The following is a 26,394-nucleotide window of genomic DNA, read 5'->3' as shown; positions in this document are numbered from 1 at the left end:
TTATATCCTCTTTACTTCAGCCGTTATCAGTTATTTTGCATCCCACGTAGCAAAACTCATCTAGTATTTTTACTGTCTCCTTTTCTAATCTAATTCCCTCAGCTGCGCCTGTTTTATTCGATTCCACCAAACTACCCTTGTTTTTGCCTTTTTTTATGTTCATCTTACATCCTCCTTTCAAGACACTACCTATTCCATTCAACAGCTTCTCCAAGTCATTTGCTATTTCTGACAGAATTACAGCGTCATTAGGAAACTTAAAAATTTTTATTTATTCTCCCTGAACTTTAATTCCTTCCATATGTTTTTCTTTGGTTTCTTTCCCTGCTTGCTCAGTACGCAGACAGAAAAACATCGGGGTTAGGCTACATTCCTGCATCACTCTCTTCTCGAGCAGTGTAGCATTCACGCCCCTCGACTCTTATAACTGCTGTCTGGTTTCTGTACAAGATGTAATTAGCCTTCCGCTCCCTTTATTTTAGCCCTTCTACTTAAAGATTTCAACGTGTGAATGCCAATCAACACTGTCAGAAACCTTCTCAAAGACTATAAATGCTATTAAATCAGTTAGTCTTTCCTTAACTTATCTTCAAAGAAATGGCTAGAGTCACTTGTTCACCGGAAATCAAACTGATCTTCGCAGAAATCGGCTTCCGCCAGTTCCTCTGTAAATAATTCGTGTCATTATTTTGCAACCACAACCTATTAAACCGATAAGTCGGTAATATTCACACCTGTCAGCACTAACTCACTTTGGAGTTAGAATTATGACCTTTTTGTTGAGATCTGTGAGTATTTCGCCTGTCTCATATAGCTTGTAGTCCAGGTGGAATCATTTTGTTAAGGCTGGCTCTCCCAAGGATATCAGTGAATCCGACGAAATTTCATCTATTCCAAGGGCCTTGTCTCCACGTAGGTCTTTCAGCGCTCTGTGACATGGTTCTCACTGTGTAATATTTCCCCTCCCCTCTTCTTCTACTTCCTCTTCTTCTGTTATAATAGTCCCTTCAAGTTAATTTCTATTTTTGGCTCCTTGTATATACTCCTCCCACTTTTCAGCGTTCCATTCTATGCTTGGTACTCGCACTTGATATTCATACTGGTGGCTTTATTATCTCCAAACGTCTGTTTAACATTTCTGTAGACAATATCTACTTTTCCCCTTGGTGTACATGTCCCTATACCCTTGCATTTCTTCTCCATCCCTTCATACTTAGCCAGATTTGCTGTATTTTTATATTTTCTTGTTTCATCTGCAAGGACATTATTTCCTGCGATATCCAAGGATACCTACTACATCTTAACCTTTTAACTATTTGATCCTCTGCTGCCTTCACTACTTCATCTCTCAAAGCTGACCATTCGTCTTCTATTTTATTCCTTTTCTATCTTTCAATCAGTCATTGCCTAATGCTCTCTTTGAAACTCTCAAAAACATCTGGTTCTTTCAACTTATCCTGGTCCGGTCTCTTTGATTTTTACAGTCTTCCATATTTTTCACTATTAATCTACAATTCATAACCAATAAATTATGGTCACTGTCTAAACGTGCGCCATGAAATGACTTACAGTTTAAAATATCGTTCCCAACTCTCTGTCTTACCATTCTGTAATGAATCTGAATCCTGCAAGTGTCTCCATGACTCTTACACGTTTACACGTCTCTTTCGTGGTTCTTAAACCAAGGGTTAGTGATCTTATGTTGAGGGTAATTTGAAGTTGTGTAGCACTGCCCAGTATTACATTCAAAATTCCGGTGATAGGTTTGTCTTTCAAGGCTATAACCCACGAGCACATCGCGATCGCCTCGAAAATATGTTGCTCCAGATTGCAGAGCTCAGTCCAGTGGAATGGCCGTTGATAAATGCAGACATGAACCCTTTTCAACAAATTTGGCACCAGTTCAAACTTGCAATGCATCTTGTAAGAACCCTCCTCACACTTTGGAAGGTGTTCAAATGGCTCTAAGCACTATGGGACTTAACATCTGAGGTAATCAGTCCCCTATACTTAGAACTACATAAACCTAACTAACCTAAAGACATTACACACATCCACGCCCGAGGGAGGATTCGAACCTGCGACCGTAGCAGCACGGCGGTTCCGGACTGAAGCTCCTAGAACCGCTCGGCCATACGGACGGCATGGAAAGTGTCTCAACCACTTTGTGGACAACATACTAAGGACGATCGAAGCATGTTTGTATGTACGAGATGGAGCAGCGTGATGCTGAATGTTACTTAGCAGTAAGTTTTGATCTCACAGTTCTAAATGGAAGCGGTGATCTCTTAACAAAGTAGGTTCCATATGAATGCACTTATGCCTACTTTCACGTCATTCACTGATCAACACGTAACAAGACAGTTCAATACGCAAATGCTCATCTACTATTCCACTACGTGGAAAACGGTAATTACTTAGCATTGGGAGTAATTTCGTTCATATTTCATCATTTCTAGCCATATCTGTGGGTTATAGCGTATGAGTAGTGTGCCTTTGTCTTAGGAATAGTACTGCCACGAGAATGTGATAAAGCACTTACAGACCTATGTCGAAGCTGTACGTCTGGTGTTCACATTCCTTCAGGTTTATGGAGGACCTTGGGAGAGCCAGCCACGACAAAAGTATCCCACCTGCTGCGAAAGATGTATGGAGGCTAGGGAAACACCCTCACACGACAAGTGGAGTGTAGTAATTCCCGTTAAAAAAAGGAAGGTGCTAGCAGGTCTGAACATTAACACTCACTTTGCAAGTCTTTGTTCCAAAATTATCAACAGAAGAATTCAAAAACTGGTAGAAGCCGAACTTGGGGTCCGGAGAAAAGCTGCATCATGAAGACATAGTAACGCTACTACTTTTCTCAGAAGATTCGAAAGCAAAGCTAAACGTAGATTTGTAGCATTTGTAGAGTTAGAGAAATATTTTGACTAAATGGAGTGGGATACACTTCTTGATATTCTGAAGCTAACAACCATAACATACGGAAACGAAATATAATTTACAACTTGTACAGCAGCTTTGTGAATCGAAGGACATGAAGGGAAGCGGTGGGTGAGAAGGAAGTGAGGCATAAGTAACCTACTGCTAATGTTATTCAGTCTGTCCAGTGAGTAAGCGGTGGAGGAAATTAAAGAGAAATACGGGATGGGAATTAAAGTTAAGGGAGAAGAAATAACGACAGGTTTTCCGAAGACACTGCAGTTCTGCCAGACAATAATGGGTCTGTCCAAAAGCGTGATCTCGCGATTAAAAAGGGCCGCTGACGGCGGAAATGGTATGCCAAACGATGTCGGTGGTCGTAGATGGACTACCAAATCGCAAGGGGATCGACACATAGCAATAGTGGCCAAAAAGGAAAAGAAATCTCACTCCTAGGCAGATCCCTACAAACTTTGTAACCGCTACCGGTATACAAGTCTATGCCAGAAACATTTTCCAGCTATTAGATCAAGCTTGTTTGAATGCTCAGAAGCCTGTTAAATGCATCACACATCAATAACGCCATAGTCGAAGAGTTCGTTGATACAGGGAGCACGTTGGTTCCAGTCAGCAACAGTGGTACAGAGTGATGTTTTGCGACGAATCCCTTTTCACTGTGGCAAGTGATTCTGGCAACCACTTAGTGTGGATTGGGGTATCAAGTTACATGCCACAGGATGTTCATGTATGTCTTCATTATGGCCTCGGCGTTATGGTGTGGGCAGACATTATGCATCATATTTGAAAATCGCTGTATGTGTTTTCACGAAGTACCGTTACAGGACAGCAATATTGCAGACAGGTTATTCTGGATCATGTCCAAGTGTTTAGGGGTACGATATGTCCTGACTTTTTGTTTACGAATGAGAATGTCCACCCAAATAGGACCGCTGAGGTGTTAGACACACAGCAAATTGAAGATATCTATGGAATGGCCGCACACTCCCCGTATATAAGCCTTATAGAGCACGCCTGGGATACTTTCAGCGGACGAATTTGTCGACGAATACTCTCTCTCTGAACCGTGCAAGAGCTGGAACCACTTGGGAGAGGACTGGGACAATATCCCTCAATATTCTTAGCCAGTACGAGAAATGTGCGTTATTACCGGAGGAAAATAATTCTTTACTGAGAGTGCGATGTCGACCATTGTGTTGGGAGTCTAACCTGTATCAAACATGGATGTATGTCTGGTATACTGCTTTCCCGTTGGCTGAAACCTGTACCACTTTTCGTTGTAAATATACCACTCCACCTCTATTACCTTTGTACTGAATTTGGTGTCCATCATTCCCTGTGACTATTCTAGTCCAACAATGTGTCTTTTCCTTAACAACTATGAAGCAGTGTAGGATCTGATAGTGCCTTGAAGAAGGGGTATAAGATATACATCAACCACAGTAAAATAATGGTGATGAAATTTTGCTGCTAATAGGATCAGATTAGGGACTGAGTCGTTAGAAGTAGTTGATGAGTTTTGGTATTTGGGCAGGAAGATAATTGAAGATGGTTGAAGTTTAGAAGGGTAAAATGTAGAAGTTTTTGAAGAGTAATTCGTTAACATCTGATTTAAATTTAAGTGTTAGGAAGTTTGTTTTGAAGTCAGTTTCCTTTAGTGTAGCATTGTACGGTAGTTTAACGTTGGACAATAAACAGTTGAAACTGTACGAGAAAATAGTTCTTGAAATGTGATGTTACTAAGGAATAACGAAGAGGAAGAGGTTTGATCGGATAATGGAAATGAAAGGAGCGTTTGGCGTCATTGGCCGGGAGGCCCCTTGCGGGGCAGGTCCGGCCGCCTTGGTGCAGTTCTTACTACATTCGACGGCACTTTGGGTGACCTGCGCACCGGATGGGGATGAAATGATGATGAAGACAACACAACACCCAGTCCCTGAGCGGAGAAAATCCCCGACCCCGTAGGACGGCAGTCCATTACGCTGACCACTCAGCTATCGGGGCAGACATGGAATAATTAGAGAGGATGAACTGAAACCAGCTAGGCAGAAAAGAAATTTATGATATTTATTGAGGAACACCAAGGTTTCAATACAGTGAACTGGTTCAGATGTATATAGACTGAAGTAATTATGGCAAAGATGAAGCTGCTTGAACAGAACACATCAGTGTGGCGAGCTGCATCAACCTAGGTTTTTTTTTTTTTTTTTTTTTTTTGACGTAACATCACAACAGATTCAAACTGTGAGTCTCTCTTTAACCATGCATTCCATCCCAATGAAGACTGTAACCTACTCTTTCCTTGCATATGTCCCACCAACTACAAAAAATCTCTTGGCCCGTCAAAACTCCCGTCTCTCTTCTGTTGTCATATTACTTCCTCTTTAATCCCACCCGTATCCAAATCACACACTTACAGAATGATACCATGAGACCCAAGTACCATTATAACAATACAGTCTATGAGGCCACACATCACTTGTGTTTCATCAACCTTCCAATTTGTTCCTGTGAACGTAATTTTTTGTGTTATTTTCCTTTAGATTGCTTCAGAGGTTGAAACGCGCCATCGTGGTTGCCGCCAGATCTCCCTGATACTGGGTACTGTCATTAGGAAATGAAAAACAGTCAAAAGCACGTTTTACTGTCATGAAATTAATGATATTCTTTCTTTCTTTGTCTGAGTCTTGTCCCTCCGGTACGCAGGGTCGGCCATGGATGTGGCACGTTATTATTAAGGGGTGGCCAGTTGCCCTTCCTGCTGCCACCTCGTACCCCCCGGGAATGATTTAGTGTAACCCAACTGTCTGTGTCCACTGTAAGTCATGGAATAGTGCGAATGTGTTGCAAATGTCTGCGAGTCATGTAACTGATGCGGAACGTGGGGAGCAGCCCGGTATTCACCTAGGGGGATGCGGAAAACCGCCTAAAAACCACATCCAGGCTGGCCAGCTCACCGGCCCTTCGTCGTTAATCCGCCGGGTGGATTCGATCCGGGGCCGGCGTGCCTACCCGAGTCCAGGAAGCAGCCGCTTAGCGCTCTCTGCTACCCTGGAGGGTCATGAAATTAATGATATTATTTATGAATTGACATGTGTTCAATTTCTTTTGCAGTTCATTGTGTGCGGCACAGCATGGCCGTCAGGAGTCCATGGACAGAATCGCTATTTTCTCTCAACGCCCGTATCCTGGCCATCGCAGGCATCTTCGCTCCCCCTCGGTCCAGACTGTACTTCCTGTACACGGGATGGATGTTCTTCACGCAACTCAGCATTATCATGGGCCAGCTACAAGGCCTGTGGTTCTTCTGGGGCGACGTGGACAAGATAACCCTCGACATCTGCCTGCTGGTTGCGGCAGTTTTGGGCGTCATTAAGATCGTGACTTTTCTGCGGAAGAAAGAGAGCTTTTTTCGGATCGCCAACAAACTGGACGACTTAACAGCGCGGCAACTCGACGCCGGTGATCCGGAGACGTGCTCCATTTTGGACGCGTCCAGGAAGGCGGCCCGGTCGCTGACGGTGTACGTGACGCTGCTGGGCTGTTCATCCCCTGCCGTGTGGACGGCTTCGCCCTACCTCATGGCTCTGTTGGGTGCGGGGTCGTCCCACAGGAACCTGCCAGCCGCCGCGCGCTACACGGCCGCCGACACCGACAGCCCGCTCTTCGAGTGTCTGACGGCGCTGCAGTTCTTCAGCATGCAGTACAGCTACTTCACCACGGTGGGCGTCGACATGCTCATCGTCAGCATCATGGTACACGCCTCTGCGCAGCTCGAGGTGCTGAACGTCGTATTTGGCAGACTCGGCAAGTCAGTCAGCGCCAGTAACAGTTACCGGGCGGACATCTACAGCTCTGGTACGAGTACCTCTGTAAGCTACCCAATATCAGGTCAAGAAAACAGCCCGGAGACGTGGAGGAGGAAGAAGTTTTACAAAGAACTGCGCGACTGTATTCGACACCACCAGGATGTCATACAGTGAGTTAACTTAGCCGCTTATCATACATTGGTATTTCGTAATCGGAGTAAACATGGTGATCCTCAAGTGCTCAAGGTCAGAAACTTACAAAGCTGGCGCAAACACATTCTTGAACTGAAAGATCGGGAGTGTACTCCTTTGTTCCAGAGAGAAGTTTCATCTTTTCTCTATGCGTCTATATCTTTTTTGGGACTCTAGTGGGATGCTATGTACTTTGAACATCTATACACTCAGGTGGCTTCCTAATATCGTGTAAAATGCCCGGCTATTGCAGCTACTCGACGTGGCATGGAATCGTCGAGTCGTTGGAAGTCACCTGCAGAAATGTCCACTTGCTTAGCTGTGTTTATTTAAAAAAGCGGATAAAGTGTCACTAGAAGCCTTCCTAAGAGACAATTTCCATTCCTTCCGAACTGACTATGCAAATGTAGACGAGATGTGGCTCAAATTCAAAGATATAGTAGCAACAGCAATTGAGAGATTCATACCTCATAAATTGGTAAGAGATGGAACTGATCCCCCATGGTACACAAAACAGGTCCGAACGCTGTTGCAGAGGCAACGGAAAAAGCATGCGAAGTTCAGAAGAAGGCGAAATCCCGAAGACTGTATAAAATTTACAGACGCGCGAAATTTGGTACGGACTTCAATGCGAGATGCCTTTAATAGGTTTCACAACAAAACACTGTCTCGAAATTTGGTAGAAAATCCGAAGAAATTCTGGTCGTATGTAAAGTACACAAGCGGCAAGACGCAGTCAATACCTTCGCTGCGCAGTGCCGATGGTACTGTTACCGACGACTGTGCCGCTAAAGCGGAGTTATTGAACGTAGTTTTCCGAAATTCCTTCACCAGGGAAGACGAATGGAATATTCCAGAATTTGAAACACGAACAGCTGCCAGCATGAGTATCTTAGAAGTAGATACCTTAGGGGTTGCGAAGCACCTCAAATCGCTTGATACGGGCAAGTCTTCAGGTCCAGATTGTATACCGATTAGGTTCCTTTCAGATTACGCTGATACAAAATAGCTCCGTACTTAGCAATCATATACAATCGCTCGCACACCGATAGATCTGTACCTACAGATTGGAAAATTGCGCAGGTCGCACGAGTGTTTAAGAAGGGTAGTAGGAGTAATCCATCGAACTACATACCTATTTCATTGACGTCGGTTTGCAGTAGGGTTTTGGAGCATATACTGTATTCAAACATTATGAATCATCTCGAAGGGAACGATCTATTGATACGTAAGCAGCATGGTTTCAGAAAACATCGTTCTCGTGCAACGCAGCTAGCTCTTTATTCGCACAAAGTAATGGCCGCTATTGACAGGGGATCTCAAGTTGATTCCGTATTTCTAGATTTCCGGAAAGCTTTTGACACCGTTCCTCACAAGCGACTTCTAATCAAGCTGCGGGCCTATGGGGTATCGTCTCAGTTGTGCGACTGGATTCGAAATTTCCTGTCAGGAAGGTCGCAGTTCGTAGTAATAGACGGCAAATCATCGAGTAAAACTGAAGTGATATCAGGTGTTCCCCAGGGAAGCGTCCGGGGCCTCTGCTGTTCCTGACCTATATAAATGACCTGGGTGACAATCTGAGCAGTTCTCTTAGGTTGTTCGCAGATGATGCTGTAATTTACCGTCTAGTAAGGTCATCCGAAGACCAGTATCAGTTGCAAAGCGAGTTAGAAAAGATTGCTGTATGGTGTGGCAGGTGGCAGTTGACGCTAAATAACGAAAAGTGTGAGGTGATCCACATGAGTTCCAAAAGAAATCCGTTGGAATTCGATTACTCGATAAATAATAAAATTCTCAAGGCTGTCAATTCAACTTAGTACCTGGGTGTTAAAATTACGAACAACTTCAGTTGGAAAGACCACACAGATAATATTGTGGGGAAGGCGAGCCAAAGGTTGCGTTTCATTGGCAGGACACTTAGAAGATGCAACAAGTCCACTAAAGAGACAGCTTACGCTGCACTCGTTCGTCCTCTGTTAGAATATTGCTGCGCGGTGTGGGATCCTTACCAGGTGGGATTGACGGTGGACATCGAAAGGGTGCAAAAAGGGGCAGCTCGTTTTATATTATCACGTAATAGGGGAGAGAGTGTGGCAGATTTGATACGCGAGTTGGGATGGAAGTTATTAAAGCAAAGACGTTTTTCGTCGCGGCGAGATCTATTTACGAAATTTCAGTCACCAACTTTCTCTTCCGAATGCGAAAATATTTTGTTGAGCCGAACCTACATAAGTAGGAATGATCATCAAAATAAAATAAGAGAAATCAGAGCTCGAACAGAAAGGTTTAGGTGTTCGTTTTTCCCGCGCGGGAGTGGAATGGTAGAGAGATAGTATTGTTGTGGATCGATGAACCCTCTGCCAAGCACTTAAATGTGAATAGCAGAGTGATCATGTAGATGTAGATGTGGTTACGTGCTTGCCTCCCATGCAGCGGGCCCGGGTTCGATTCCCAGCTGGGATGGAGATTTTCTCCGCTCGTGAACTGAGAGTTGTGTTGACTTCATAATCATTTCAACCTCATCATCGGAATGCAAGTCACCCAGTGTGGCGTCGACTGAAATAAGACTTGCACTTGGCGGCCGAACTTCCTTTGACAGGGTCTCCCAGCCAGCAATGCCACACTCTCATTTGAATTCAGTTTCCTGCAGAAATACTTAGAGATGCAGCCACTATAGCCACTGATGACTGCGAAGGCGTTTCTGGTGCAGGATTTTGTACGCAAATTGACCTCTCAGCAATGTCCCATAAATATTCGATAGGTGATTCATGTCAGGCGATCTGGTTGCCAAATGATTTGTTTGGATCGTCCAGAATGTGCTTCAAACCAACCGCGAACAGTTGTGGCCCAGTGACATAGCGCATTAAGATCCATTCCCACCATCGTTTGGGCACATGAAGTTTCTGAAAGGCTGCAAATTGTCTCCAACTAGCCAAATATAACCATTTCCAGCCAATGATGGGCTCAGTTGGACCAGAGGGCCCAGTTCACTCCATGTAAACACAGCCCACACCATTATGAATCCGCCACCAACAGGCACGCTGCCTTGTTGACAACTTGGGTCTATGGATTCGTGGGGTCTACGCCACACTCGGACCCTACCCTCAGCTCTTACCAGCTGAAATCGTGGCTCATCTCTCCGGGACACGGTTCTCAGTTGTCTAGGGTCCCAGCGATATGATCACGACTCCAGGAGACGCGCTGCAGGCGATACCGTGCTGTAAGCAAAGGTACCCACGTCGTTCGTCTCCTATCATACCCCATTAAGGCCCAATATCTCCGCACTTTCCTAACGGATGCGTTCGCCGTACGTCCCACATTGAGTTCTGTGGTTATTTCACGCAGAGACGCTTATTATTACTACTGACAATTCTACGTAAACGCCGCTGCTCTCGGTCAATAAGAAAGTCTCTTAAGCCACTGCATTATCCGTTGTGAGAGATAGTGCAAGATATTTTGTATCCTTGGCACACTCTTGACCATGTGGATCTCGGAATATTGAATTTCCTGGCGATTTTCGAAAGTGAATGTCCCATGCATCTAGCTCCAACTACAATCAGTGTTCAAAGTCTGTTAATTCCTACAGTACAGCAGTAATCACGTCGAAAACCTTTTACATGAATCGCCTGTGCACTGTGCACTGTCCCTTTATAACTTGTGTGCGCGATACTTTCGCCATCTGTATACAGTGCATATCGCTATCCCATGATTTTCGCCCCCACAGTATATGTGCACAATTATAGCTTGTAGACAAAACATGTTAATACCACAGTATTCATTATCACCAGCTGTAGCTTACAAATTACGCAAGATATGCATTTGAACAGAGCTTACAGTTGTCGATATGCGGCTACCCCTGCAGTAACCCCTCCAATACAACAGCTACCCTTTCCCTGCAGAGCTGTCTTTGCAGGTTCAGATGGAGTAAATTTGTGGTCATGCTACTGGAGGTAGAGCTTCTTAATGTGACTGCTTCCAGAAAAGGGCTGGTAGTCAGATATTAATATATAACATTTTCCACGCTTTTATTAACTCGCTTTCTTGTTGGGGTACAAATTTTGTAATTGATTTTAAACTCATTTTTCTGTGACCTAGAAATTTTAAATTTTAAACGGAACTCTGAACTGGATGGCAATACAATAGTAAGTCTTTTTTGCAGTCTGTTCTGTAGGGAATTGGGTGGGGGTAGAAAATTGATGGTGCTGCGTGACTTCTAGGCTAGTCTTTACGACTGGTGTAGTGTACAGGTAGTATTGAGACGACTTTCATACATGTGGTGGCGTAGGTAAGCAGAGAGAGGGCGAGGCGGAGATGGGTAGAGAGAGCGCAGAGGGGGAGACGGACGGAGATGGGGGGAGAAAGAGATGTGTGCAATACATGTGTCATATGCATGCAAGGGTGGAGCTACCAGAATAAAGTTGTAAGCCCTGCACTAAATGTTTCTGTATGAAATTTAGCCCAGAATTAAATTTCATTCTACAAAAAATCTACATTTTGCAAAAAGTATGTTCCCACAAAGTATTATCCAACTTAGACTCGTATGCTCACCTTTGACTAAGCAGAACCTAATCTGAATTGAACTGTAATTGGTCTGAATACAACTTGTCTTTATATTAAATGCGCAAATGAAGTAAAACAATTATTTGGCTCTGATGAAAACTTCCACTTACAACGCGTTTTGACAACATTGTTGCAGATTTGTCAAAACTACAAACAGCAAGCAGGCAGTGTGTAAGCTAGATTTATATATTTTTTAAAATAAAATCCCCAACGATATTCAAACAGCTGCATACCACATCGTGAAATGTTTTAATGTGTAATGATAAATCTTCATTAGACAATATGATGGGGAGAGTAACTAATCCTAAGAATGGTATTCCATGGCAACGATTTTAGAATGAAGTGTGTATTAAAAAATAAAGAGTAAAGCTTCGCATGATCTTCATACATAATACATACCACACATAAACTAAGAATGTATGAAGGGCTTATTTCAATAGTGGTGCTAGTCAATTTGTGTTCACATTTAGATATAGAGTCCTAAAGTTAAATGGGCGCTGAAAAATCCGCAGTTGAGAGACCAGAAATATTAAAGCATAAGGCTTCATGCTAGCGATGAACCTTTCTTTCTGTTTGCTTGGCTCATTAATTTCAGAAGCATTATAGCCAGAAAAGTGGAGGTAATGGACTTGTACCACTATTGAAATAAGCCCTTCATATGAGACTGTGCAGAGGCAAAGACGGTGCCAGAATAAATCAAAGATTGTTTAACGGTAACATAACTTGCTCTCTCTCTGATGTGCACATTGATAAATTACGAAATCAAAATGACATGCCCACCTTACATACCCTCAACCTGCCCCAAGCAGAGTTTCGTATGAGGACCATTTCAGAAAACACGGAAAACTTCAAAACATTGAGGATAGGAACATACAGAACGTGTTACAAATACGAATAGAATGTGAGTTAAAGAACTATAAGTAAAAGACAATATTGACAAAATATAAGAAAAGTGAATGAATTAATGAACAGATTTCACCACAGCTAGGTTATTGTATTTCATTATGTCTATGAGAACGTTTCGCACAGGGCTATTTTGAAAGTTGTATTGAAATTGTTTTGGTGATCAACACTGTTTTTTGGAGCACATGGGAAGTAGATTAGTCTCTATATCACACAAGGCCTACATTTCTGATGCACAGTAACATATGGCAATAGTAATTTTCACGATGGAAGTAGGTGGAAGATGACCAAACTTTCTTTAGCCTGTTGCAATAATGTCAATGTTGTGGGGAGCTATCTCGAAGAAGACTAAGAGAGACTAAGCACAGGTCTCACCTGACAACCCCACACATAAACAAACAGTAAAATACGCAGTAGTGTCTGCTTGAAGCAGACTAGATCCATTGGTAACCCCAAAATTATCTTTTAGTACTGAAGAGTACCTCATAAATGTCAGCTTATTTCGTTGGCAGAGAATATTTCAGCATATAATCAGTAGATATATGTCTTCTGTCCTGGCAAATCTCGATCATTTGTGGTGAACTGTCAATCACTTAAAATCTGTTACATTTGCAATATACGACTACCAATATCATGACAGGAGTAATAAGATTTTACACATGTAGTATAATAGTAAGAACAGATATCTATGTCTAAAAGAAGTAAGAGAAAATGGCATCATGGTTTTACAATTATGAATTACAAAAACATCAGATATATAAATCATGTAAGAAACAATTATCGTACACATACTGAATGACCAACAGAAAATTCTAAATTTATCAGGACAAATTTTTATAAGTAACATCAGTAAAAATACACAAAGCTATAGGGAGTAAGGTAGAAAGAGACAAATAACGATAGTGGTTAAACACAAGAAATAAACATATGAGGATAGTGGTCATACACAGAGGTAAGGAGAACACAAGCATATAATTAGAAAAAAAAAACATGGATTAGGAAGTAACCAAGGTTCACATCAAAGAATGCTTTATGCAGTCTGTCAAACATCAGTCTATTATTATACTTAATACAGCCAGTAATTAGCATGCTCTCTAATTCTATTTCATCCTTCAGTTTGTGCACCTTTCAATCATTTTATCCGTAATTTCATCAAACTTCCAACCAATATCACTGTTTACTTTATCTCTTTGCTTCTTTCTGTCACATATTTCATACGTTCTTATAAGTTCACTTAATTAGGTCCATTGCCCTAACTATTTGTCGTATTTGCCCTACCTAACCATCTCCCATATTTGCGCTAGCTTAACAATTTCATCTCAAATTCATTTTTGAACTCATTTCTTCGTACTTCGTTTCTTACCATTCTCTCTTTGCTTTCTCCTTACACATCTTTCATCACTTGTCACACATCTTTCATGACTTAAAAGGGCTCACTACAGTACTACACTTAACATAATTATTATACTAATTGCGCTTTATCCTATAGTAACGATTTATGCAGAAGATATTCATTACAAAGAAACTCAATAAATAACGTAATTGTAAATTTCATAGAGAGAAGACTAAAAATTAGAAAATAAGTATTTAAATAAAACTGAAGTTTTATACAACGTTTGGATATCATACTGAAAACTGTAAATTAATTTCTATTAGTCCCATACAGATCTCTTACCCCACGTAGATAGTTCTGAAAATCTGCAACTGTGAATATTTAATACCTGTGAAACAATTGTAAGATTTATAAAGAAAAACGTGGGGCACATGTAATAAATAATTGAAGAATAAATAGTTCACATTCTAATGATTAGGTTTCGCAAGCCCCAAGTTGTTTATTTTAAATCTTGCGATTATTTTAATAACTATTAAAAATCACAATTACAATTTTTTAAAACTACCTGCGTGGGGTTAGAAAACTCTATGGGACTGCAAGCAATTAATGTATAGTACTGAGTCTGTTTTGAGTATGGAGTACATAATAATATATTTTTACCTAAATAGTGATGTTAATACAAAACGTACACCTCCACCGAAGTACAGACCTACACCACTTAACATCATAACAGCTATTTAAAGCGACAACTACAGGGTTTGATACATACTTTACATTACAATATATGCGAAGAAATGAGTTCCGGCTTCAAAATCATCTGATCCTTTGTTAGCATACGGTGTTTGTGACGTTGTTGTTGCTGTGGTCTTCAGTCCAAAGACTAGTTTCATGCAGATCTCTGCATTGCTCTATCCTGTGCAAGCTCCTTTATCTCCGAGTAACTACTGCAACCTACATCCTTCTGATCTGCTTACTGTATTCAGTCCTTGAATTCCATCTACTGTTATTGTACCCCACACTTACCTCCAGTACTAAACTGGTGATCTCTTGATGCTAGAGAATGTGCCCTACCAACCGATCCCTTCTTCTACTCAGGCTGTACCACAAATTTCTCTTCTCCCCAATTTCATTCAGTACCTCCTCTTTAGTCACGTGATGGACCCATCTAATACCCAGCATTCTTCTGTAGCACCACATTTCAAAAACTTCTATTCTCTCCTTGGCGCCGGCCGGAGTGGCCGAGTGGTTCTAGGCGCTACAGTCTGGAACCGCCCGACCGCTTCGCTCGCAGGTTCGAATCCTGCCTCGGGCATGGATGTGTGTCATGTCCTTAGGTTAGTTAGGTTTAAGTAGTTCTAAGTTCTAAGGGACTGATAACCTCAGATGTTGAGTCCCATAGTGCTCAGAGCCATTTGAACCAATCTCCTTGGCTAAACCGTTTATCGTCCACGTTTCATTTCCATACATGACTACACTCCATACAAACACTTTCAGAAAGGACTACCTGACTGTTAGATCTATACTCGACGATGACAAATTTCTCTTCTTCAGAAACGCCTTTCTTGCTATTGGCAGTCTACATTTTATATTCTCCCTACTTCGACCATCAACAGTTATTTTGCTTCCCAAATAGCAAAACTCATCTACAACTTTAAGTATCTCATTTTCTGATCTAATTCTCTCAGCGTCAGCTGATTTAGCTCGACTACATTCCATTATCCTCGTATTGCTTTTGTTGATGCTCATATTATATCTTCCTTTCAAGACACTGTGCATTCCGTTCATCTGCTCTACCAAGTTCTTTGTCATCTCTGACAGAATTACAGTGTCATTGACAAACCGCAAAGTTTTTACTTCTTCTCTCTGGACTTTAATTCCTACACCAAATTTTTCTTTTGTTTCCTTTATTGCTTGCTCAATATACAGACTGAATAACATTGGGGATGTTCTATAACCCTGTCTCCAATCCCTTCTCATCCACTGTTTCCGTTTCGTGCCCTTAACTGTTGTAACTACCGGCTGGTTCCTGTACAAATTGTAAATAGCTTTTCGCTCACCCCTGCCAGCTTTAGAATTTGAAAGAAAACATTGTAGCCAACACTGTCAAAAGCTTTCTCTAAGCCTACAAATGCTACAAGTGTGGATTAGTGTTTCCTTAACCTACCTCTTATGAGATATCGTAGGGCCAGTATTGCCTCGCGTTTTCCTACATTTCTCCATAATCCAAACTGGTCAGCCCCGAGGTTGGCTTCCCCCAGGTTTTCCATTCTTCTGTATAGGATTCGTGTTAGTATTTTGCAACCGTGGTCATTAAACTGATTATTTAGTAATTTCCACGCCTGCCAGCACCTGCTTTCTTTGGAATTGGCGTTGTTATATTATTCTTGAAGTCTGAGGATATTTTGCCTGTCTCATACATCTTGCTCACAAGATGGTAGAGTTTTGTCGTGGCTGGCTCCCCCAAGGCTATCAGTAGCTACTCCAAGGGACTTGTTTCGACGTACGTCATTCAGAGCTATGTGAAATTCTTCGCACATTATCATATCTCCCATCTCATCTTCATCTACGTCCTCTTCCATTTCCATAATATGCCTTCAAGAACTTCATCCTTGTATAGTTCCTCTATATACCCCTTCTACGTTGCTGCTATCCCTTCTTTGCTTAGGACTGGTTTTCCATCTGAGCTCTTGATGTTCGTAGAAGTGGTTCTCTTTTCACCAAAGGTCTCTTTAATTTTCCTGTGGGCAGCATCTGTCTTATCCCTAGTGATCTCTACTTCTACATCTTTACATTTGTCACCTAGCCGTTTTGCTTAGCCATTTTGCACTTCCTATCGATCTCACTTTTTAGACGTTTGTACTCCCTTTCGCCCGCTTCATTTACAGAATTTTATATTTTCTCCTTTTATCAATTAAATTCAATATCTCCTTTGTTACACAAGAATGTTTACTAGCCCTCGTCTTTTTACCTACTTGATCCTTTGTTGCGTTCACCATTTCATCCCTCAAAGGTACCGATCCTTCTTCCACTGTATTCCTTTCCGCTTTTCATGCCAATCGTTCCCTAATGCTGCCTCTGAAACTCTCTACAACCTCTGGTTGTTTCAGATTACCCACTCCTATCTTCGTAAATTCATGCTTTTTGGAATTTCTGGTACTTTAATCTGAAGTTCTTAACCAGTAAATTGTTTTCAGAGTCCAAAACCGTCTTGTGTCTCCAGGTCTCCTCCACGTATACAACCTCGTTCCATGATTCGTAAATCAATTGTTAGGTATGATCAAAGTATGTTCTGCCTAAAATTCTACCAGGCGGTTTCCTCTTTGATTACTTTCCCCCAGTCCGTATTCACCTACTACTTTTCCTTCTCTTCTCTCTCCTACTATCGAATTCCAGGCCCCCATGAGCATTATATTTTCTTCTCCCTTAATTATCTGAAAAATTTCTTATGTTTCCTCAGTTTCCTCTTCATCTGAGGAGCTAGTTGGCATATGAACTTGTGCTACTGTGGTGGGGGGTGGGCTTCGTGACTATCTTGGCTACAATAATGCGTTCGCTATACTGTTCATAATAGCTTATCCGCGTTCCTATTTTTTGTTCATTATTAAACCTACTCCTGCATTACCCCTATTTGATTTTGTATTTATAACCTTGTATTCACCTGACCAAAAGTCTTGTTCCTCCTGCCACCGAACTTCACTAATTCCCACTATATCTAAATTTAACCTATCCACTTATTTTTGTAAATTTTGTAACTCACCTGCCCGATGAATGAATCTGACATCCCACCCTCCGATCCGAGGAACGCCAGTTTTGTTTCTCCTGATAACGACGTCCTCCTGAGTACTCCTCCCCGGCCACCCGGATGAGGGACTATTTTACATTCCGAATGTCTTACTCAAGAGAGTGCCATCATCATTTAACGATACAGTAGAGCTGCATGCCATCTAGAAAAATTACGTCTTTATTTTCCCCTTGGTTTTAGCCGTTCGCAGTACCAGCATAGCAAGACCGTTTTGGTTGACATTACACGGCCAGATCAGTTAATCATCCATACTGTTCCCCTAACAACTGCTGAAAAGGCTCATGCCCCTCTTCAGGAACCACACGTTGGTCTGGCCTCTCAACAGATACTCCTCCACCGTGGTTGCACCTACGGTACGGCTATCTGTATCTCTGAGGCACGCAAGCCTCCCCACCAACGGCAAGGTCCATGGTTCATGCCGGGGGGCGGGGGGTGGGGGAGTTTGTGGTATAGGCCCTGGTGTTTGTTGTGATACAGGGGTCTAACTACTGCTTGTTGATGGATCTTCTCGCACACTATCCAACACCATTTCCACAAGCTCCATTGTGTGAACTGATTTTTGCTATGAAGGTTTGGCAGCTTCAACGAAGCTATTTGTTGAAAAGTTTTTTCACTAGATATGATGCCTGGTGAGAAATTTTTATTTGCTCTTCCGTTTGGCTCTTCAGATGTTAAGTCTTTAAGCAGCATACGTTAAATACGCGTGTGTAAGTTTCTGTAACAAGTAATGCTCCATCTTCAGCGTCTTCTAATGAACTGTAAACAACGGTAAACTTCACTGTTGCCGCATCACAGCCGATTATGAATTGTTTTTCAAGCTAGCGCCACCAGCACGGACCCGGAAAAATTTTCTTTTATGAAAAATAAACAGTTTACAAACATGCGTCTGCATCTACATCTACATCGATACTCTGCAAATCACATTTAAGTGCCTGGCAGAGGGTTCATCGAACCATTTCCACAATTCTCTATTATTCCAATGTCGTATAGCGCGCGGAAATAATGAACACCTATATATTTCTGTACGAGCTCTGATTTCTCTTATTTTATCTTGGTGATCGTTCCTCCCTATGTAGGTCGGCGTCAACAAAATATTTTCGCATTCGGAGGAACAAAGTTGGTGATTGAAATTTCGTGAGAAGATTCCGTCGCAACGAAAAACGCCTTTCCTTTAATGATGTCCAGCCCAAATCCTGTATCATTTCTGTGACACTCTCTCCCATATTTCTCCATAATACAAAACGTGCTGTCTTTCTTTGAACTTTTTCGAGGTACTCCGTCGGTCCTATCTGGTAAGGATCCCACACCGCGCAGCAGTATTCTAAAAGAGGACGGAGAAACGTAGTGTTGGCAGTCTCCTTAGCAGGTATGTTACATTTTCTAAGTGTCCTGCCAATAAAACGCAGTCTTTGGTTAGCTTTCCCCACAACATTTTCTATGTGTTCCTCCCAATTGAAATTGTTCGTAATTTTAATACCTAGGTATTTAGTTGAATTTACGGCTTTTAGGTTAGGCTGATTTATCTTGTAACCGACGTTTAGCGAGTTCATAACTCTATTAAAATCTCACAGCACCTGAGGTATTCATTTATAACGATCGGTTCCTGGCAACAAACTGCTCCGTTTAAGATCTTCTACCGTCCTTATGATCTGGACGCTGTGGCTTTGAGAGATTCTTTGCACACATGTTTACGATGGCCTGCCATTTTGTACATAATGATTAAGTTTCTGTCTAAAACCGTGAAATCAGTGTGCACTTTCTAAATTACTAGTTTCCTGTTGCAGGTTGGTTGCAGACGTGGAAGAACTCCTTACATCTATGATTCTGACTCAAGTTATGGGCGCCACTCTTATTATCTGTGTGACGTTATTTCAGTTCGCCACAGTAAGTGTTTGAAGATTTAAAGTTATCTTCTGGAAAATTAAAGATGAATGCCCTGAAGTAATGGTCCACATAATACATTCCAGAATGAGATTTTCACTCTGCAGCGGAGTGTGCGCTGATATGAAACTTCCTGGCAGATTAAAACTGTGTGCCGGACCAGGACTGGAACTCGGGACCTCTGCCTTTCGCGGGCAAGTGCTCTACCAACTGAGCTACCCATGCACAATTCACGCCCCGTCCTCACAGCCTTACTTCCGCAAGTACCTCATCTCCTACCTTCCAAACTTGCCCGCAAAATGCAAAGGTCCCGAGTCCGAGTCTCGGTCCGGCACACAGTTTGAATCTGCCAAGAAGTTTCAAATAACACATTTTTGACACCGTATACAGCGTGACTTTTCGATGAGTACAGAAATTTAGAAATAAATCCGAAAAGAATCGAAAAGATACGAACCACTTTTTCGGCAAACAAATATGTAAGGAAACTGCGTATACTTTTTCGAAGCTCGCAAGGTAAATTCAATGTGACAGTTATTGAACTATATGAAAAAGATCGTAAATTAGTTACAAACTACGTTAAGTTATGCCATGTTCGATACGTCTTCCATCATTGGCGACGACGTGCTGCAGACGAATAGTTAAATTCTGCATGACACCCTGAAATGTAGGAAGATCGATCCTATCGATGACCTCCAGAATTGCTGTTTTCGGCTCAGCAGTGGTTTTGGGGTCAATGCTGTACACCTCGTCTTTAATATAGCCCCACAAAAAGGAGGCGCATGAGTTCCGATCCGGAGAATATGGCGGCCAATCGAGGCCCATGCCAGTGGATTCTGGGTATTCCATAGCGAGAATGTGGTCTCCAAAGTGTTCCTCCAGGACATCAACCACTCTCCTGCTTCGATGAGGTGGAGCACAGTCTTGCATGAATCACTTCTTGTAGAAATCAGGGTAGATTTCGATAATGGGGATGAAATCATTTTCCAAAACCGTTCGGTACTCAGCGTGCCATCAAGGAACATCGCAGCGAGTTTTCTGTGGCTGGACGTTGCTCACCACACAGTCACCCTTTGAGGGTGAAGAGACTTCTCGATCGCGAAATGCGGATTCTCAATCCCCAAATGCGTCAGTTTTTCTTCTTGACGAACCCATGCGAATGAAAGTGGGCTTCGTCGCTAAACCGAAGCATATGTGTACACCAATTCCCATCCTGCCCGCGGACAGCCGTGCCGTTTGTATGTCCTAAACAAACCGCACATTAGTTATGACGAATTTATTTTATATATTTCAATAATTGTCACCCTTTATTTCATATGTTAAAGGATCGCGTTAAGAAAATACCATGGAGCTGTTTCGTGTATACAAGGCATATTGTTCGCAAATTGCTCCTAATGTTTTACTCCTGAACAAAGCGAAAGATGGTTGTTACTCTGGAAATATGTATTTCCATGGGCTTAGTCGTACGGCGCTCCATGGCGAACAGAGTCGTGCGAGAGCAGCATACCTTTCCTCGTGGTTAGCTAGATGCGTGCCTCTTTCTACATCCTCTTGCGTCAGCCTTTCACGGCCACAGAAGGGTTTACAGAGGCTGCTCCTATACACAGAACGCTCTGAACGTCAATAATTGACTCATACTTAGGACTGAAAATATACGGAAGATGAAGTTTCGCCTGAAATTTGTGAAGGCGACTGTCAGACACTCAAGGAAAAGTCGCCCTATATACATTGCTCGTTTCTGCAGCTAAATTGTTCCTTGGATCTATTATGGCTGATTAAGAACCATTGTCGATAACGGCGTGCCTTGGATGCGTACAAAGCATTGAACAAATGAACTCGTGTGATCTATATTTGACTTTATAAATTTGTGCTCTTTTTATTCGAGAATAACTGACCATGGCAGAAGTTATAGAGCAAGTTTAAACGATCAAAAATAGCGGCACAAACTACATTTATGGCGTGCATAGAAATGGAATAAGTATGACCTGATGATGCAAGCGAGATATTTTTGCATTTTTGCGAGTCTGAACTGACAGTCTGTTGGTACCGATTGCTGATATGACAATAGGCTATTCATGTCCTTCAATAAAAGCTTGTATGTCATATGTAATCACTACAGTTCTTCTTGTATTTTTACGTCATTAAGTTTCAGTAATATTAGTAACGGTCAAGTCATATTAACGTTACCACCCGGTATGTTCGACATCGACGTGCAATAACCAACCACGGAAAGCATGTGGCGGCGCGAGCAGTTTACGGTCGTGGGGACGCGGAAAACAGTGCAGTCGTTGCCGTAATGCAAAAACGGAGTGTTTTACGTGACCTCTGAAAGAACATGATCACCGGCTTTAGCGAGAAGTTTGGTAGCATTTCTGAACCAGCTGTATGTATAAACTGTTCTTATGCCACCGTGGTTAGACTACATACCGTACTGCGCTATCAAAATCTGGTACAGAGGTAAATATGGTGCACCACTGACGACAAGGGTGAACGACGGCTGTCGAAATGTGTTCTTGTGAATGGACGTGTAGCTATTGAGCAACTGATTGCCCAGATGAACTAACGAGGTACAAGAAATATCTCCTCAATGGTCGTTCAACTAACATATATGTGTATGGGCTTTCGCTTCAGGCACCTTCTTCATGAACCCAAGGTGACTGCTGTTCGTCGGTGACGAAGGCTGGTATTTGTAAGTCAGTATCGAAAATGGACATCAACTGAGTGGTGACAGGTGAACATTTCACGTGACTCACACTATGCACCATCGGACAAATGGCTGCTGGCGTATACGGACCTGTCACAATCTTCTGAAAGGTCCAGACCGGAGCAAGAAGCGTTGTGGTCTGGGGGTGTTTTCGTGGAATTACCTGGGTCACGTGGTCATTGTGGAAGGCACAATGGATGAAGACAAGTATGCATATACCCTTAGGGACCACGTCCACCCCGATATACAGTTTGTTTTTTCCTCACTACGATGGCATCTACAGGCAGGACAACGCAACATGTGTCATAGTTCACAGTGGACGAGTATGTGCCTGGGTCGAAGGGGACGAGTATGAGTTTACCATACTCCACTGGCCACCAAACTCTCCGTATTTATACCCAATCGGGAACCTGTGGGACCACCTGGATCGGGTCGCCCCATGGACACTCAACAGCGAAATCTAGCGCAGCTGGAGACGGCATTAGAGTCCGCTTAGGTCCACATGTCTGTCAGTACGTTCCAGAAACTCACCGACTCTCTTTCTGATCATCCGTGCTGCGAAAGGGCTTTATTCACGCTTTTGACAGGTGGTCACGTTATTGTGACTGAGCCGTGTGTATTCAGTTCATTCGAGGTTCCGTCGTTTACCGAAAAGTTCCTATACCGAGCCAGTTCAGTTGTAGGACGGGAATCGGAAATTAGTAAGAAAATACGTGTTCTTCCTGGCTCAGGCTAATTTTGGCACACTGCTTTCAATGGCATTTGACACTTCTCTCGCTCCGACGTCAGTTGAAGTTTTGCGGCTGGACGTTTCTAGAAAACTGGCTGCATCTTTGACAAAAGGCAGTACTTGAACTACTACAGAAATTTTATTCTAGAAAGTCGCTCGTCATAAAAACATGCACTGTTGTACAGCCGTAAATCGATCAGCCTTCTGAAGAGTGACACACATCTTATTCTACAACAGGGAACTTCATTTCGAAATGAGACTGCAGTGTCGGTAAGACGTAGCGGTACTTGAGGTATTTTGGCCCTGGGAAGATTCGTTGATGTATTTCAAATTTCAGCACCTTCTAATCAGACTACAATAGTCACCTTAATAATACAGTCTTAAGACTGGCAGAAATCTCATTTCACATCCTTCAACAGCACTTGCATTTAGTGTGTACATGATCACAAGGCATGAACCCTGTACATATGCATGAGAGTGTAACAATGCAAGGGAAGAGGTGAAAAAAATAAAAAATGGAAGTAGTACGCCTGAATTGAAAACGACAAAAATGTTTTAAAAAGTGATATAGATCAATTTAATATGCAGAGGTATAATGGCCTATTTTTTACTTATACTCTTATGTATGTAATTAATCTGTGTGAAACTGCATGCAAAACATCATGGAACCCATTTATAGTTTCACTCATGATATCGTGTGATAAAAGGTTACCTTTTCTGTTCCAGAATATCGATAACATCGGAACAGTTCTACGGGTGTCTGTGTACATGTCGTTCATGATATACGAAGTGTTCATGTATTGCTGGTACGCGCACAATATCATCGATCAGGTACGTAACTTGCTGTCGAATAACATTTTACAAAATAAAGGAAGTAAAAGTATGACTTAGGTGCAAATTAACAGCACTGCTACACCGCAGTGAATATCCTGCGCGACATCGTAAAACGATGCTAAGTGAAGTCTTTGGCCAGTATTTAGTTCTGTTCTGCACACTAGTTAGCTGTAAGATGCCGCTAATTGTTAAGCTACTTATCAGATCTAATTACTATAGTAAAGTTGTGATTAGCGAAACCGTTTATGGCTGATTTCATGCGGCCCCTCGCGGAATTCCTCTCGTGCTTCAATGTCTTCATCTCAGAGTAGCACTTGTAAACTTCGTTCTCTATTACTCTACTGGCCATTAAAATTGCTACACCACGAAGATAATGTGCTGCAGACGTGAAATTTTATCGACGAGAAGAAGATGCTACGATATGCAAATGATTAGCTTTTCAGAGAATTCAAACAAGGTTGGCGCCGATGGCGGCACCTACAACGTGTTCACACGAGGAAAATTTCCAACCGATTTCTCATACACAAACATCAGTTGACCGGCGTTGCCTGGTGAAACGTTGTTGTGATACTTTGTGTAAGGAGGCGAAATGCGTACCATCACGTTTCCGACTTTGATAAAGGTCGTAGCCTACCGCGATTGCGGTTTATCGTATCGCGACATAGCTGCTCGCGTTGGTCGAGATCCAATGACTGTTAGCAGAATATGGAATCGGTGGGTTTAGGAGGGTAATACGGAACGCCGATCTGGATCCCAACGGCCTCGTATCACTAGCAGTCGAGATGACAGGCATCTGGCTATAACGGATCGTGCAGCTACGTCTCGATCCCTGAGTCAACAGATGGGGACGTTTGCAAGACAACAACCAACTGCACGAACAGTTCGACGACGTTTGCAGCAGCATGGACTATCAGCTCGGAGGCCATGGCTTCGGTTACCTTTGACGCTGCATCACACACAGAAGCGCCTGCGATGGTGTACTCAACGACGAACCTGGGTGCACGAATGGCAAAACGTCAATTTTTCGGATGAATCCAGGTTCTGTTTACAGCATCATGATGGTCGCTTCCGTGTTCGGCGACATCGCGGTGAACGCACATTGGAAGCGTGTATTCGTCATCGCCATACTGGCGTATCACCTGGAGTGATAGTATGGGGTGCCATTGGTTACACGTCTCGGTCACCTCTTGTTCGCACTGACGGCACTTTGAACAGTGGACGTTACATTTCCGATGTGTTACGACCCGTGGCTCTACCCTTCATTCGATCCCCGCAATACCCTACATTTCAGCAGGATAATGCACGACCTGTACGGGCCTTTCTGGATACAGAAAATGTTCGACTGCTGCCCTTGTCAGCACATTCTCCAGATCTCTCACCAATTGAAAACATCTGGTCAATGGTGGCCGAGCAACTGGCTCGTCACAATACGCCAGTCACTACTCTTGATGAACTGTGGTATCGTGTTGAAGGTGCATGTACGCGCCATCCAAGCTCTGTTTGACTCAATGCCCAGGAGTATTAAGGCCGTTATTATGGCCAGAGGTGGTTGTTCTGTGTACTGATTTCTCAGGATCTATACACCCTAATTGTGTGAAAATTTAATCACATATCAGTTCTAGTATAATATATTTGTCGAATGAATACCCGTTTATCATCTACATTTCTTCTTGACGTAGCAATATTAATGTCCAGTAGTGTATTTGCTGCATGTATTCCAATCCCTGTCTTCCTCTACAGTTTATACCTTCTACAATTCCCTCTTGTACCATGGACGTTATTCCCTCGTGCCACAACATCTCGTATCACCCTGTCCCTTCTTCTTGTAAATGTTTCCTGTGTGCTCTGTTCTTCGCCGATTCTGCGAAGAACCTCATCATTCCTTCTCTTACAAGCCTACTTGATTTTCAGTATTCTTCTCTAGCAACACATCTCAAATGCTTCTATCCCCTTCTGGTCCGGTTTTACCATGATGCATTACGAGACAATGCTATGTTCATAATGGACATTCACAGAAATATTTTCCCCAAATTAATGTCTATGTTTGATGCCACTGAACTTCTCTTGGCCAGAATTGCCCTCCTTGCCTGCGCTGATCTGCTTTTTGTACCACCCATGTTTTTTTCCGTCATGGCGTATTTTTCTTACAAGATAGCAGAATTCCTTAACTTCGCCTACTATAGGCTACCAAATCTGGTTTTACGTTTCTCGCTATTCTCATTTCCCCTTTGACTTGTTTCGGTTTACTCGCAATCCATATTCTGTACTCATTAGTTGCGATCAGTTCACTTGATTCAGTAGATCCTGTAAGTCCGCTTTACTTTCACTGAGGATTGAAATACCACCAGAGAATCTTATCATTGATACCATTTCACCCTCCAAAATTTAATCCCAACCAAGAACCTTTCTTTATAGTTCCGCCATTGCTTCTCGATGTATGTGTTGAACAGCAGAGACGAAAGACTGCATCCCTGTCTTACATCCTTTACAATCCGAGCACTTCGTTTTTGGTCACCCAGTCTTATTGTTCCCTGTTGGTTCTTTTACATATTGTATGTCACCCGTCTTTCCGTACATCTTACTCCTATTCTTCTAAGAATTTCGAACGTCTTCCACCATTTCGCACTGTCGAACTCTTTCTCTAGATTAACAGATCTTACGAATGTACCTTGATTTTTCTTCAGTCTTGTTCCCATTATGAAACATAAAGCC

The 26,394-nt window shown here is 42.5% G+C and overlaps 1 long non-coding RNA gene across 1 annotated transcript; it reads left to right on the top strand.

The window, feature by feature from the left end:
- The first annotated feature begins 6,823 nt into the window (after positions 1-6,823).
- Positions 6,824-23,679, top strand: LOC126198500 (uncharacterized). Its single transcript, XR_007540081.1, has 3 exons — positions 6,824-6,916; positions 19,321-19,420; positions 23,575-23,679. It is a non-coding gene; the product is annotated as an uncharacterized LOC126198500 (long non-coding RNA).
- Positions 23,680-26,394: the final 2,715 nt, after the last annotated feature.

Source organism: Schistocerca nitens, chromosome 8 (genome assembly GCF_023898315.1).
Source record: "Schistocerca nitens isolate TAMUIC-IGC-003100 chromosome 8, iqSchNite1.1, whole genome shotgun sequence".
NCBI lineage: Eukaryota > Metazoa > Arthropoda > Insecta > Orthoptera > Acrididae > Schistocerca > Schistocerca nitens.
This window is presented reverse-complemented; position numbering and strand designations above follow the sequence as displayed.